The sequence below is a fragment of the Mytilus galloprovincialis genome, chromosome 6, assembly GCF_965363235.1.
Source record: "Mytilus galloprovincialis chromosome 6, xbMytGall1.hap1.1, whole genome shotgun sequence".
NCBI lineage: Eukaryota > Metazoa > Mollusca > Bivalvia > Mytilida > Mytilidae > Mytilus > Mytilus galloprovincialis.
Genome location: NC_134843.1, coordinates 61249121 through 61265526, shown reverse-complemented (window position 1 = coordinate 61265526; position 16406 = coordinate 61249121). Strand labels below are relative to the sequence as shown.

Sequence of the window (16406 nt, the reverse complement as noted above, 5' to 3'; positions counted from 1 at the left end):
CGATATCGGACCCCCTGGTCTTGGTTAGTCTTAGCATGTTGTTGTTTGTTCGGTTTGTTTTGGTTCATTTATACTTTTAGAGTTATGTGTGACGTCAATTTACGCTAATCTAGTACACATTTTTATAGGGATCAGCCAAAGACATTTATAGGCCTCGGTGGTGTTTCTGCTCTTTGGACAGATTGTTGTGTCTTTGATACATTCCCCGTTTTATTTCTCAATTTAATTTTATAAACGAGCTTTATTTATATGTACTTTTATAGAACAAAGCAATTCGAATTCTTAAGTAAAAGTTATCACAAGTAAAAGAAACAGATGTTTAGATGTTTATTTTTCAGATTGAACACGATGTACTACAATATAGTTGTTAGACTAATTGTCATTGCATCGTATACAGACGTGGTTATATTATGTTCAGACAACTGCAACTGTTCCACAAGTTGGCCATACATTGGACAAGTTAAAGTAAATTGCAGTTCTAAAGGATTGACTGTGATCCCAATCAACTTCCAAAGTGACTCCTACTTCATGTAATTTGTCTCTGATTTATTTTTCATTAAACCTTAGTGTATACTTCAGTTTATAACTTACCAAACATGCTCATATGTATTGAACAAGGTGAAAATTTAAAAAAACGACATGTCAAAGAAAAGGGAGTAAAACACCATGCCTCAACGAAACGAAATTATAAAGAATAAAAACTATCGTTAAAAACATTGCACTTAAACCCCCATCGAAACCATGAATGAACTCACCACGCGGATACCAATGAAATATAGAATGTTAATATAATCTGTAAGAAAAATGTGAAACGTTTTCTGCAAATTACATATTTTAAGTGGTAAACACGATAACATTTATATGCATGATATGTATATAATTTGTCATATGAACTTTCTATTTATATGTTTTACATGTTTTACATGTTTTGTCTATCCCAAATTCATGTATTTGGTTTTGATGTTATATTTGTTATTCTCGTGGGATTTTGTCTGATGCTTGGTCCGTTTCTGTGTGTGTTACATTTTAGTGTTGTGTCGTTGTTCTCCTCTTATATTTAATGCGTTTCTCTCGGTTTTAGTTTGTTACCCCGATTTTGTTTTTTGTCCATGGATTTATGAGTTTTGAACAGCGGTATACTACTGTTGCCTTTATTTACAATAAGATAGATCATTTTGAAAATAAAAAGGTATCACTAATACTTTCTATACATTTTGTTTTGTCACAGATCTAACAATCTTTTGTGTCTCAGTGGTTACAACCCTTAAATGTGTTTGTTAGATAACATTACTATGAAATTTTTGCAACCTTTTGTTGTTTTGAACAACAGTGTTTATTGAATCTACAAGTAGATTACCTAAAATATCGTGTTGCTTTTACTATTTCAGAAATATGGTTGACGACTCCATTTCCACAACCGAAAACGGAGCATTTCAAAATAAAACATTATCATATTATGTGTAAGTATAAGCTGTTTATATTTTCCTAATATTTAGTTATGTGTTGTAGATTCAAATTTTCATTTTCGTGCACAAAAAATCGAACGAAAGTAGTCTACTGATTTGGTAGCAACATCATGTATAACTATTTTGAAATTTCACGTTTACAAAAAAAGAATTCAGAAAGTAAAGTTCCGACTCCCTCAAAAAAGACATTATGTGAAAGTAGCCATAAGTGTGATGACACTCTTTGGTCGTATGTATTTAAAAGGTTTTTTTTAGTTTAAATACAAAACTATCTGTTTAACGTTTCGGTGTAAATATTACTGATGACGGTAAAGCATCAAACAATTCATCCACATTCGTTAAAGGTTTCAAAAAACAATTAAAAAAAAAGGACGAAACCGGGTCCATCTTTCACTGGTAGTACAAATGTACTTCTGCGTACTCGTTATGATTTCAGGGGGTTGCTTGTTTTATCCCAACTGGTTAATAGCTGAAAATAGGTATTTGTTGATTGTAAATCGAATAAGCACCATTTAAAGCAAATGCTAGATTTTTCAAACGTGTTTGGTGGTAAATCTTTCTGTTTAAAGTGTTACTCTAAATGCAAACACGTGACATTATGACTCCTTTTGTTTGTCTAGTACTAGACAGGTTTCTATCGATATATATTAAGATGTGTTCGTGGTTTTTTCTTATCGCCAAAATGTTATTATTTATAAAAAAAAGAAAAGAAGGGGGGTTTGGTTTTTGTGTTCATTTTTTACTTCTGATATTTAAGTTATATCAAAAGAAAATAAAAACGACTGAGCTTACATAAATATTACTTGGGAAAGTAATAACTGTAAAATTCTCATGCACCAAAAAGTGATCGGGAACAAGTAGTCTACATTACAAGTTATTTTCTTAGATAATGCCATTTCATAGTTATTAAACACTTTTTCAGAGGTTTGAGTGCATTTGCCAAGAAAGACACATTTGCAAATAACATCGACATGATCAGCTTAGACAATCTGTAAGTATAAAGTTCACATAACACGATTTATAACCATGTAGGTAACAGATGAATGTTAAATGTGTTGTTATATAATTTTATATTTATATATTTTTGTCGTCTTTAATAACTCATATTCATCATATTCACTTGCATTTGTCATATACATTAATATTTCCAGAAAGTAAACAGCTCTCATTCTCATTACCTCATTATCTTAAATATTTGTTTTCACTAAACAAAATAACACCTTAACGACACATCATATGGTGCAATAAAAATATGGAAAGTTTCTGAATTTCCGATAGCATTTTCGTGGTCATGTGGGTTTTTTTTATTTTGTATTATACAATGTTTTTTTTTTAATACTGCTGTCTTTGTTCAGAAGCCTCGTTTGGTCCTTTAATCAAACTCTCGTATCATAATTAACTCAAATACTAGAATTAAGATATTTACATTAATAGGTATTAGGTAATTAGTTTTATTTAATCATTCTTTTATCAACAGATATCTTCAATCATTCTGTGATTGTAACGTTCCCTTTTGGTCCTGGCTGAAATCAAAAGCGTTTACTATTGACAGTGTATCCTGTTATGATCTGGACAATTTTCTACTGTCAAGTCTTCAAGGAAGCGATTTTGATACTTGTTTCTGTAAGTTTATATTTAATTGGAAAACAACAATGAATGCATGCGTGTGAAAAGGAGTAGTTCCTGATTAAATTTACTGTATACAACACTTATCGCAAATATTGAATATGCTGTGTAATGGAGGCGTACATTTGGCATGTAATTGGGACCTTCAATTGAGCATTTACATATGTATCACTAGTAAACTTATTTTGGACTGCTATTAACAGACTTAACAATAAATTATTTAGTCATTCGAAGTCTTTACGTCGATTTTCAACACAGGTAATCTGGTACAATTAGCTACAAAAAAGATCTGTTAAGTCTATATCATATGATTAAGCATTTGTCATTTACTTGTTCACATTAACAACACACTCATTTATCTAAAAGCTACTTAATAGTTAAGCATTGGCTGCAGACGATTTGTTTAGACAGTACTGAATTAACTGCAGTGAATAAGACTGAAAGACTGAGCATGATTATACATATTTTATTCAGACTCTCAACTGATTTTCAGATTAAAATGACTGTTCAAGACGAAAATCAATTTGCTATTACATGTATGTTTAAAACAAAACAAAATTCGATATGTTCATGGTTCCAGGGTAACACCAAAACTGCATTTTTAAAATTTACGTGTCAAAATTATATCACAATAAAAAATATTACCCATCGTTAGTTAAAACCTTCATAACAGAAATATTATTCTTGTGATCGATTAAATGTAAATTTGAGATGCAATTTTTTTTCTCTATTTTGTACTCAATTAAAAAACCAAGTTTCAGTATTCGCGTGTTTTTGAATATTGAACACAAATATCCAATAACTGTAATCATACGAACTGTAACGCAATTGGCATAGGTACCCTTCATGCATAGAGTTTATAGATTACATTACAATAGCATTTTTATGTGAAAGACAAATGTTTGTGTGCTATTCACAGACAATACCTGTCATTCTGATTACTGTTCGAATGGAGGATCTTGTAGCCAAGACAATTATGGCGATTTAATATGCTCGTGTGTTAGTGAATGGAACGATGCTTTATGTACAGGTAAGAAATACATTTATATAACGTTTACAAAAAACTTATCATAGATACCAGGATTCAAATTTGGTATTTGCGCCAGACGCGTGTTTTCATCAGTTACGCTCGAATAATAAAAAGGTTAAATAGGCCATATTAAATACTAATTTGAAGATCATTGAACTTTAACTGTTTTTCAACCGACGTTAAATCAACAGAGTAAATGTGCAATGAGTTTTGCGTAAACGTTACCCAAAGTTTACTGGTAGAAATAGAAAAAGCAATATCGTTGCACTTCACTACTTTTTGATACGTTCAAGTATTTCAATAAAAAAAATCAATGGATATTCGGACATTCATTCCGTGATAGATTCTATATTCACCGTGCCATGAAAATGTTTTGTCACTAATGCTGATACTTTTTATTTACGAATATCATTAACAATACTATAACATTGAAAGCTATGTTATGATCATTGTAGCTTTGGTTTAATATGGTGATCCTTCGAAGTAATACATGTACATAAAGATAAATCTTTCCTGTACCTTAATAGTTAATTCATTGAATAATAATATTTTTACCATGATGGTAATTATAACATGTTTAGTAAACACATGTCCTGCCTTTTGTAACACACGATTTGAAACATGATCAAAGCAACAGAAAATGGTAGAATTGATTGAAAAAGAGAAGTCCTTGATTCGTTTCACAGTCATACGTTTTCTATATTGTATTTTGGAGACATATGTTTGTCTTATGATCGTTTTTGTTTTGACATGACATGTGGAGTTTGCCATCGACTGATTAGGTTGAATATATGATATCTTCTGTTTCTCTTTAAAAAAAGTTCTCATTTATTGTTTATTATTATATAGTAGTATAAAGCTTCCCATAGTTCATTATGCGTAGATTGCTTTGCTTTGTTATGATATACTGATATACTCAGTTACTAACCTTAACATATATTTTTAGCTAGTCCCTTCTGTTTTAGTTGATGTTGTTATATGAATTAGCAGTAACTGTTATTAAATTTTGTCATGTTTGTACTTATTTTACATGTTTTGAATAACAGTTGTTAAATAATAGAATTATTTCATTCAGGTAAATGATGTTATAGCTTAATTCAATCGTCAGTAAAGCACATACATATAGCACAATATTATTTATTTACTCTCAATGTTCAGATCCTGTATGATATTTGTCTGTTACCATAAATAAATGTCCTCTTATATTTTATAGGTATGAACATGGCTGTGAATATTGGGATAACATAATTGCTCTTTTTCATTTTTTTTGCAAATTAACTAATTATAGTTTTGGAATTTTAAAAAGAGCTTGAAATTAATATGGGTCAATCAAAAACCATTAGACTAATACAATAAAATCATCCGGACGGGGATTGTCTCGCTGTATAGAAGACCCATTGACAGGCTTGTTCTGTTTTCAGCTCTTTGGTCGGGTTGTTGTTACTTTGACACATTACTCATTCCCATTCTCAATTTTATCAACATAACGTTAAGAAAAATTATGAGAAGCAAACCTTAAGTTATCAAAATCTCTAACAGAAAATTGTAGATTGAGAAGCACGAATCTTCTGAAAATCCAGAGATGAACGCATGCAGTTCCAGTTGCACCAATGGCACATTATTACTCATTCCAAAGTAAAAACAAGTGGTCAATCGTGTCCATGTAGCAATAAAGGAACACAGGTCAGAATCGTAGCTAGTTATCTGTAACAAATATATCCATAATCGTCAACCATATTACCAACAAGATAGACAATTTTTCGTAGAATTATACAATACGCTCAGTTTCATTCATTCTTAGAATATGTGTTCTATGTTTTTACCTACATCTACTTGTTACAGGTTGTATATATTCAGCAATTGTAACTCGTATTTTATTTGTCGTTACTGTTCGGGGAGGGGGTAATTTTAAAACCACCATGTCACTTGTAAAGTAACATTGGGATTTTATTTGAACAATATTCTCTGAGTCATTTTTTCAACAGAAAGATAGAACAATAAAGTCATAATGAAATATTTATGGAATCAAAATGAATGCATACCTAGCTCAAATATGCACGGTACCTAAATATAGCATGATTGTTGGACTTGTTAACAATTATGCTTAGCCAGTTTAATGATTTACATAATGATTTCATGTTCCCGGAAGTTCATGACAGATCAACCATTGCCAATGGTTTTATAATATTGTTATTTTAAATTGTATTTAAGCTGTTATGATCAAATGTTTCATTATAATACTTTAAACTCATTGACTAACATCTTCCTCGAGTCATTTTGAAATTGACCTCCATTTTAACCTGAAATGTAACATTCATGACGACATGAGCTTCCACAATAAAGTGCAAATGCAAAAAAAAAAGAAAGACTGGATAGAAATCGTGTTTTCATAATCCTAGCAAAAAATTTAATTATAAGTATTGAATGCTTCTTTTAGTAATTTTATGGAAAGAGTGATTAGGCCAGGTGCAAAAAGGTAATATTTACAGTTTTCGGAACATCTCTTGACTTGTTGATAGGGATATGGATTTGTATTGGCTAAATTTGTAAGATGTAAGATCATGTAAACATGCAAATTTTCTGAAACTTAAATATAGTTTTGGACTTGTACTGTACATTACACACAAAAGATTTGACAAATTACACCGGTAATTTTTTTAATGAGACAAAACGTTATAAAGAACTAATATAGGAATTAATTGTGGTCTCGGGTTTACATTGTTTAACCCCTAAATTATTTTTTTATATATCTTTTCAGGAATCTTTATACTCATGCTATTGCGCAGTACAAATGTGATAAAAGGTCGCATTCGATAATGTCACACTCAGGGAAAGATAATTCGGTAGTGGTTTAGACATAAATTTGTCGTAATTGACAAAGATATTCCATAATACTCGACCAAATTATGATGATGTTCGCAAAATTTCCAAAATAAAGACCTCAACACAAGCCCTTTGAAGCCTGAATGCAATAACTATCTTCATGGTTACCCTGTATCAAGGTTATAATGATAGTAAAGTGATTATAATATTGGTGACATGTAATCTTTTTCAGAAAACACGTGGGCAATTTAGAAAAATTTTAAATGTTTTCCAAAGTGACTAAGAAAAGAATACATTTGAAATATGAAAGAATTCAGACATGATTCGGTCCTTTCTCTATTTCAGACATAGGTAGTCAAAGTCATATTCAAACAAAGGTGCCCGCCCCCGAAACAATCACACATTTATGTTTTGTGCTAACATTCAGAACAAAACTAGACCTACCATGAAAAGACTATAACAGACAATTTAATGAACGGATTTAGTAACTATAAGTTTTGTTCAATATGTATTCATTACAAGATGTGCATTTCATCTGTTAATATATTGTTATTGAAATAGTAAAATATGAACGAGAAAAACTTAGAAAACTTCCCTAAAAAGCCACCATACAAAGATCAACGGAAAACGGGAAAAGAAACAAAAACAGAAAAATATAATCAAGAAGAAAACTAACACTATATATAATAAGAAATAATGTAAAGGAAGAAATACAAAAGCGAAAAAGTCCTCAATGAGAAAAAAGTGAAAGCTGAATCTGAACTGCTGACGAGACTTAAACAGACTGGAGATATCCTTATCCTGGAATCAATGAATATGGAACAAAACTTATTAACCTTTGTAAAAGTCGCGGTCTTCGAAATTAATTTGGCAGTTATGTTGGCAGTCGTGCTATTGATTACACATGCAGTTGTCCAAGATGCATGAGCGTAATAAATTATTTATAACATGTATAAATAAGCTCAAGAAATTTCGATATAGTGTCAAAATTCACAAACTGTTATCGTAACTACGAGCAAACAGTAGACCAGAAATGCCTGATAATGAATGTGTATTTGAATAACTAGATATGGATATTACCATTGATTATTTAAACAATTCACGACCTAAAAATGGGATAAGTCAGAGTATTGATGGTTAGTTAAATGATTATTGAGTTTCAGAACTTTTTACTGCCTTATGTGTGTACATTTTTATTCTGTTCTGATGTCCAGACTTTTCGTCCACTTGGCCTGATTCGGTTCTAGTGCCAGTATTTAAGTCCGGGATATTGATAACCTTTGATTGAGGCAAATCTAAATAAAGGAATACTATTTGTTTGAAAGTATGAAGTTGAAAGTCTAATGCAGAATTGAAAGCGCCAGCAGAAAATGTCAAAAGATAAAAGTTTACAATGCAATTTTGAGATATTACCAGTCGACATTTAAAAAAATATGCATATTACTTGAATAGTATACACAATATATCATAAAGAAAAGTTTTGATAAAACGTAAAATTTGATAGGATTGATTTATAAGACAACCAGCTGTAAAAGATTTCTCTTAATGTGTTGGCTTGAAAATGAGTATCATTGAAAGTTTATGTTTATACATCAGGAAAGGGTAGTTAACAATGTTCAATCAGTTATAACAATGGTTTAATTGTCAGACAGGAGACTGTATAAATGAAGGGATGACCTTATTATATACACACGTCAATCATTAGTTATCGTCAGAGGAACCAATACGAGGAAATGTGTTTTTTTTTTTGTCTGCTCTATGGTCGGGTTGTTGTCTCTTTGACACATTCCCCATTTCCATTTTCAATTTAATGTCTTTTTTGTGATAACATTTAAATCTTTGTTTGTGAAGATATATGTAAAAATATGTTATAGCAGCCTACATATTAAAAAAAATTGGGTGTGGTATGATTGCCAATGAGACAACTTTCCACAAGAGATCAAATGACACAGAAATTAACAACTATGGGTACCCGTACGGACTTCAACAATGAGCAAGCCATTCTGCATAGTCATTTATAAAAGGCCATGAAATGACAAATGTAAAACAGTCCAAACGAGAAACTAATGGCCTTATTTGTACAAAACATTATCGAAAAACAAATATGTAACACATCAACAAACGACAACCACTGAATTACAGGATTCTGACATGGGACAGGTGCATACATACAGAATGTGTCGGGATCCAAACCCTCTCCTAAAAACGAACTATAAAAATCAGATGAAAAAAGTTTAACTCATAAGATTGATAAATAGAAATACATCTAATAAAAACACAGTGGACGTGGCTGGGTACTTGTATATCCCAACAATAAAAATACACTTAGTACTGATCTGAGAGTTATCGCAGTTAATATCAGCTAGATAAAAATTTCTAACAACTAATAAAAAAAATCATACAACTTAGACTAAATTATTAATCAGTTCACATCCAACATTCAATGGACGTCACAAAGAGTCAGAGAAAAACATGATCTTGTGCATACCAAGATACAGGTATCGACAGATTGTAGATCCATGAAAGTGTATATGTATATAACGATGATATTTAGTTTGCTTTTCAATATAAATACCAATAAAACAATATCAAATGATCTAATTACAGGGTTGAATTGGTAACCTTTTAGAATAAGTTTATTTAAAGTATCGATAAGTTTACCAGGATCGTTTCTAAATTTCCGGGCATGGTAAACAACATTTCTGTAAAAATAAGGAAATGCTATTCCGTTTGAAATAAATTTTCTGCTTGTACAACCAGTCTTCAAAACCAAATCTTTATATCTATGGAAGAATTTAGTTAAGGTTTTAAGTAATTTGTGGTAACGAAATCATTACATAGATATAGGAAGATGTGGTGTGAGTGCCAATGAGACAACTCTCCATCCAAATAACAAATTATAAAAGTAAACCATTATAGGTCAATGTACGGCCTTCAACACGGACCTTTGGCTCACACCGAACAAAAAGCTATAAAGGGCCCCAAAATTACTAGTGTAAAACCATTCAAACATGAAAACCAACGGTCTAATCTATATAAAAAACGAGAAAGAGAAACACGTATAAATTACATAAACAAACGACAACTACTGTACATCAGATTTCTGACTTAGGACAGGTGCAAACATTTGCAGCGGGATTAAACGTTTTAATGGTACCAAACCTTCTCCCTTTTTTCTGAAACAATAGCATAATATAACATGCATGTTTGGTAATAGACCCCTTAATTGATTCGTACTAATTATTTACATGTTCGTTGTTGCTTATTTCGACGTAATTTGGTCTCTGGTGGAGAGTTGTATCATTGGCCATCGTACCAAATCTTCCGTATTTTTAATCGTAAATAGTTGCAAAATGTTAAGTTTTCGACTCTCTTCATACTTTATACACTCTGATAGAGTGTGTCTCGTGTAAAAACTTCGTGTACAGAACATGATTTAAACTTAGGGGACAACTATTTATTATTCGGGATGGGAGGGGGCCAGAAGGATTTGTTTTGGATTGGTTATTTTTATTTGTAAACTAAGAGGACAGATTATTTATTTCCTGCACTGTTGAAGCAAGATTTTTCATTTTCATTAAAACAAGAGACTGATTATTAATTTTCACAACTATATTTGTAATATTTGAAAACATACAATTTAAAATTCTATTTTTGTAATACATGTATAGGCAAGTCATTATGTACCATTGAATCAGAATTAATCCTCCTCTTCTGCGGAAATGAATCTTCTGAATTCCAAACTGCATATACATGTATTTCATACTTACACAGTATTAAAGTCGGACTGTAACTAGCCTCTTTTTAATATATTGCCAAATATATTTTTCGCCGATCGAAGCGAGGCTAAAAAAAAAGTTGAAGGGTTTTGGAGCCGCTGAAGGCCTCAAAAAGCTATAGAACAAATGATGCAAAATCATGCTTCCTTGGCGTTTCCCAGACCCTTTTTTATCTGAAAACGTAGGTTCTGTTTTTAATCATTTTTGCACATTATTTTGGTCTCAAAGCAAAATGTATAGATTTAGTTTAAGACTTAATATTTTAGGGACAACATCAAAAGACCAATATGTAGGATAAAGAATAAATGTAATTTACATAGTTGCATATGTGGTTTCTGGTGTGGTGTGATTTGGGTTTTTTTTTTGTGTGTGTGTGTTTCGGCTTGCGGAATTTTAATCTTTTTAACCTGTAAATTATGTGGTGTTTGATTCAAATTAAGTTAAGAAGGGGCTGAATATCAGTGATATAACTTTGTCAAGTAATTTTACTAAAACAATTCAATTACAACTTGATGTAGCTCTTCACTGGGATACAATTGAAAGTAGTTTAAAATAAATAAGAAACACGGATCCCGAAACATTGTAGACGAAACACGCGTCTGGTTCATCAAATTTAAAGCTTTAATCTTAATTATTGGGTGCAAAATTGCTGGTATCCTGATAATAAGGGATTCAGAAATGACAAAGAGTTGAATGCATTTCTATTGTACTAAATGAGTACCTTTCTATTCATAATTAAACCTTGTTTAAGGTGGCTCGTAGGTACAAAAATGTCAGCAAAAAAATCAAACCTTTATTTTTTCATTACAAATTTTATTTATTACACTATTAGTTATTACTTTATGATATGGTACAAAAATCAACCCAAAAAAAACGATTCGGTTTGGCCCCAGATGACTTCTAAAATGTTTTTATCATTGAAAAAGCTCCAAAGTATCTCCCTTGGGTGCAAAATTGCCATTTTTTGGCATTAAATTTGAAATATCTTTTTTAACTCATCGGTGACCTATATTTTTTATTATTGTTTTCAAATAAGCTGTACATAAACTAAATAATTGTAAAATTTAAGCGATTTCTTTAATTAGGTAATTTTTTTATTTCGATTATACGATATTACCTCTATTTTTCCTATTAGCTCAACAGAAAAAAAGGACATTAACAAAGATTGTGAGTTTAATTGAACGGTGACCCCATTTGTTTATTTCATTTTTCTTTTAAGTATATGATAAAGTTCATTTATAAAAAAAATATAGCGAAATCCTATATTAAAAAATATTTATACCCAGGAGCCCCCTTAACCTCCATTTTTTTAAATGCGTTTATATAATTGTTTTTCATTTGGTGGGGTTTTTTTTCGGACGATAGAGTGTACAGCTTGATTTTGTCATTTTTTATGGACTTTCCCTTTTCATTTTATCGTGGAGTTTGGTATTTTTATACTTTTTGTCATAAATGGTTACCCTTATGTAACTACATTCGATTTGTTTTACTTGAGACAAAACGCGATCAAATATCACCATAACAATTGTGAAAATATTATAAATTTACGACAAATATATAGCACCGATTTATTTAAACGAATTTAAACAGGAGAGGTAATGAACACCTGAATATGTCAATCTGCATATTTATTTATTTATCATATATGTAGTTTCCCATACCTCTTTAATGAATTTTAATAATGTTTTAGAATATGACCAACATAAAGTGAGTACTCATTATCACACTAGATTTACAGACATGTGTCTATACTAATTATTATATAGCTATAATATATTCTTTTGCCTCCATGACAGCAACTGAATTGAATTATTCATTGATGTATATTTGATCTGTTTATAGAGAATTTTAATAAAAATATGCATATTTCCATTCATGATCACAATAATTAAATATTCGTCTATACAAACTTAACCGAATTAAAAGTATATTAAACCACATAGGAAAACTTCCTTATTGTCCTTCGCCGAATTGAAATGATTCGACATAGTGTTAAGCTAAAACTCTTTATAAATGTTTAAAATTAGAAATAATTATAACTTTATAACATGATAAGTTTTGACACGTTATCAAACAATAATTTTGATTCTTTTCATGACAATTTAAACCAACAAACCTAAACACTTATATTAAAAAATGTGCATTCAAAATGTCAATCCAACAAAAACAAACTTCAAATTTCAATTTATGTTTATTTTTTGTTTTTTTGTTGTTGTTGTTTTGGTTGGATTGAATGTATGACAGACTTTGGACTGTATATATCGGGTTAAATAATGATGAATCCGTATCTCTCTTTGTTGTAACACTAATAATTAAATAGGCTTATATAATTTAAAAAGATAAAAATCTTAATATTTAAAATAAGGTATATTAAGCCGCATAGGAAGAAATTCCGTACTGTCCTAGTCAGGGGAGATTAAGTAAATTGAACCCAAATTATAATATATAATGGTAAGGTAAAACTCTCAAAATGTTTGAAATTTGCCAGTATAAAATATTATTTCTGTTGTGTTGTATAATGATAATTATCATCAGTATTACTAGACGAAACGCGCGTCTGGCGTATAAAATTATAATCCTGGTACTTTTGATAACTATTTACTACTATCATTTTACAGAAAAAAGGTGCATACAATAGGTTTTTCCTCCCTATTCGGGACAACAAATAAATTCATCTCATGGTAAAAAAAAAGAGGGTGACTGCAAATTCGTAGATACGAATTCTAATTTTTTTTAAACCTCAGATACATAAAACATGATATATTCCATTAGATTTGGATTAACAGGAACACTCTTCGTAATGCCTTATATCGAAGCGTTTTCTTACTAATGCCCCCATCCTAGTACCAGGATTATGATTTAATACGCCAGACGCATTATGAAAAACAATTGGAAGTCGTAGTAAAATCGTGGCGGTTGTGGTTAATTCGTAGTTGAGACGTGCTAAGCCTTCACAATTTTTACTGCCGTCCTTGATCAACCATTCCCGATTGAAATTTATAAAACATGTCTAATCAAGATCATCCGAATGGTGGCTGGAAATCTAAACTTTTATTAAAATTTGTAAAAACATTAATGTAATCACAACTACAATCAGAGAGTGGTCAGGCTGCGTCCAAATTCAGCCGCATTTGTCCCAATTATCCCGCCCTCAATCCGATTTTTATCCGACTTGTATCTTTCTCAATGTAAAACCGACAGCGTCCCGATTCTACCGAATGCAATCCGAGAGATCAGACAGTGAACAAACGCTGACGGAAGATATCCGTTAGAAAACCGTTTCATGTGATAGTCCCGTCCTATTAAAAAGATCACCATATTCAGGATGCTATTTGCTCTCAATCGTCAAAATATTTCCAGATCATGCCCGTTTAACAGGACACCTTCCAGAAAATACAGAACATTGTTACCATTTAGATCGTACACAGCAGAATCTGTCACAACATAGTCACGACTGTAATCCGACTAAACAAAATCTGCTGCTTCCCCGAATGTTACGGGACGCCCCTAATTAATTGGGTCCCTAAGCCGACCTCACCAGGCCATACTCGATCTTTGGAAACTATGAAATATTCAATTTTCAAGCCGACTATACAATCTAACCGCGATCATATTTATATAGATCGCAGTGTGATTTTCATGGTCATGGTCTACTGTGACGGCCTTACAGTTAGATAAAAAGTCCTTTATAAAATCTGACAATTTAACAATATAGTTATGCTGACAAGATTACGAACTAAAGTAATGATGTTAATCCCCAAGACTGAAAATTCTATGCGGACAGGAAAAGAGTATTCAATCTGAACATTGTGCAACTATACTGATAACAGATAATTATATTCGAATAAGATGAAATATTAAAAATTTAGCTGACATCCCAAAATGAAATTAAAAACAAAATTTTATAGTTCCGATAGTCCTACATCAAAAAGGTTCAGATTGTCAAGCATTATTTATTATGTTAAAGTTATATGAAACGACTGAAAAATAATGTTTATCCAATTCTTAACCAATGCATGTATATATCATAAACTTAGTCTTCTGTGCACGATTTTATCATTTTTACGCAAAAATATCGTATAATCGTAATTTTTTTTCTCTCTGTCTGTTATGAAATGAAAATTTGGCAGCTCATTAATTATCGTGTTTTGCCGATTGTCACCTTATAGTAAACAATCAACAAAGAAGCATGGATATTGAGCACGTGTATAGCATGTAATACTTTATGTAATACTTTATTTTAGTGACAGATCCATGCGTATTGCTTTCACTGGATTTTTACCAGAAGGGTCACACTAAGGTCACAATGAATACGGAAAGTATGTGTGCGAATTGCTTCCTGGAAGAAAGCAATTAAATTAAAGTAAACTTCTTCTAAATGTGGACAAATTAAAGAATTTTCTCAGAAAAAAAAAACAATTTGAGGTTTCATATGACTTTAACTCTTATATACCCAATGTAATTTTTGTTTGTTTTACAATACCACATTAAAGATAATTATTGCATTTACATGCTAGCAGTTGTGTACATTTTATAAACGTAGATATGAATTATTGAATGCATCATCAGTCAAAATGCACTTTGGCTTATATAATATATCGTATAAGGGCACTATTATTTTTTCATAATTTTGTAGTCAAGTTTAAATTAAGTTTTAAACACATTGCCGCAGAGTACATGTTGATGGTAAATGAATATGAAACGTGCCCTAAACTATACCGACGTTATGTCCCTGATTTTTTTCACCTTGCTAGTTCGCATGTTTTTAATTTTCCTCGGAATTCAGTATTTTTGTGGTTTTTGTACTTTTTATAGAGAAAAAATGTAAACTACACAGACAAAAACGCTTTACTCTAGGTCGACATGTCTGTGATCCGAATTTTAATACTAAGTTTTCCAGTCTTTGCATTTATCAGTTGTACAATCAACATAGTTGAACATCATTTCAATTTTTTATGACTTTCTAATTCAAGGATGTTTAAAAAAAAAAAATTTAAAAAAAAAAAAAAAAAATCCCTTTTTTGTTTCTTGAATTGAAAGTTTATTTGAACATTTTATGATAAGACTTTATATTTGGACTTTGTTTTATTTCTTTATTCATAAAAATACTTATCATCAGCCGCCTGCTGATATGAGAATAAGTCCCAAACTTTTGTAACATGTGGAATTATTTTTACATCAAGGTTTTTTTTCCATACACATTTTTCATTCTAATGTTATTTATGATATTCTAAATTTTTCAATTACTTAAACATATATATTTGTTCAATTATGCTAATTTTCATCTTCTATGAAGTTTGTGTATCATATTGTTCTTAACAGTAGTTAAACAAAATATCATTTTAAATCAAAATATGTAAACAAAATGTTCGCCATATTTATTATCAATTTTATTAATTGCATTGGCTAATTACATGTAATTATCTGATAACACTTACAAAAATAAATTACTATCATAAAACAATTATCGATTGCCTAACATTTTAACTTCAAAATTGCCCCGCAAACATCTGCCCGATTATTCCTCATAATTTCTTTATTTTTGTTCACCTGTAATTTTAAAAGTGGGTAAAGACACTATTCACTCGTTCCCAGGTATTTGGTGTGCTTTTTGGAAAATAAAATATATTTAGGTAAGAAAATATGTTTGTTAAATCTTTTATAATTATACTTTAAAAATTA

The 16406-nt window shown here is 30.7% G+C and overlaps 1 long non-coding RNA gene across 1 annotated transcript; it reads left to right on the top strand.

The window, feature by feature from the left end:
• The first annotated feature begins 344 nt into the window (after window positions 1-344).
• On the top strand, window positions 345-9143 carry LOC143080039 (uncharacterized). The gene is made up of 6 exons (XR_012979599.1): window positions 345-530; window positions 1389-1460; window positions 2389-2457; window positions 2944-3089; window positions 4012-5805; window positions 6881-9143. It is a non-coding gene; the product is annotated as an uncharacterized LOC143080039 (long non-coding RNA).
• Window positions 9144-16406: the final 7263 nt, after the last annotated feature.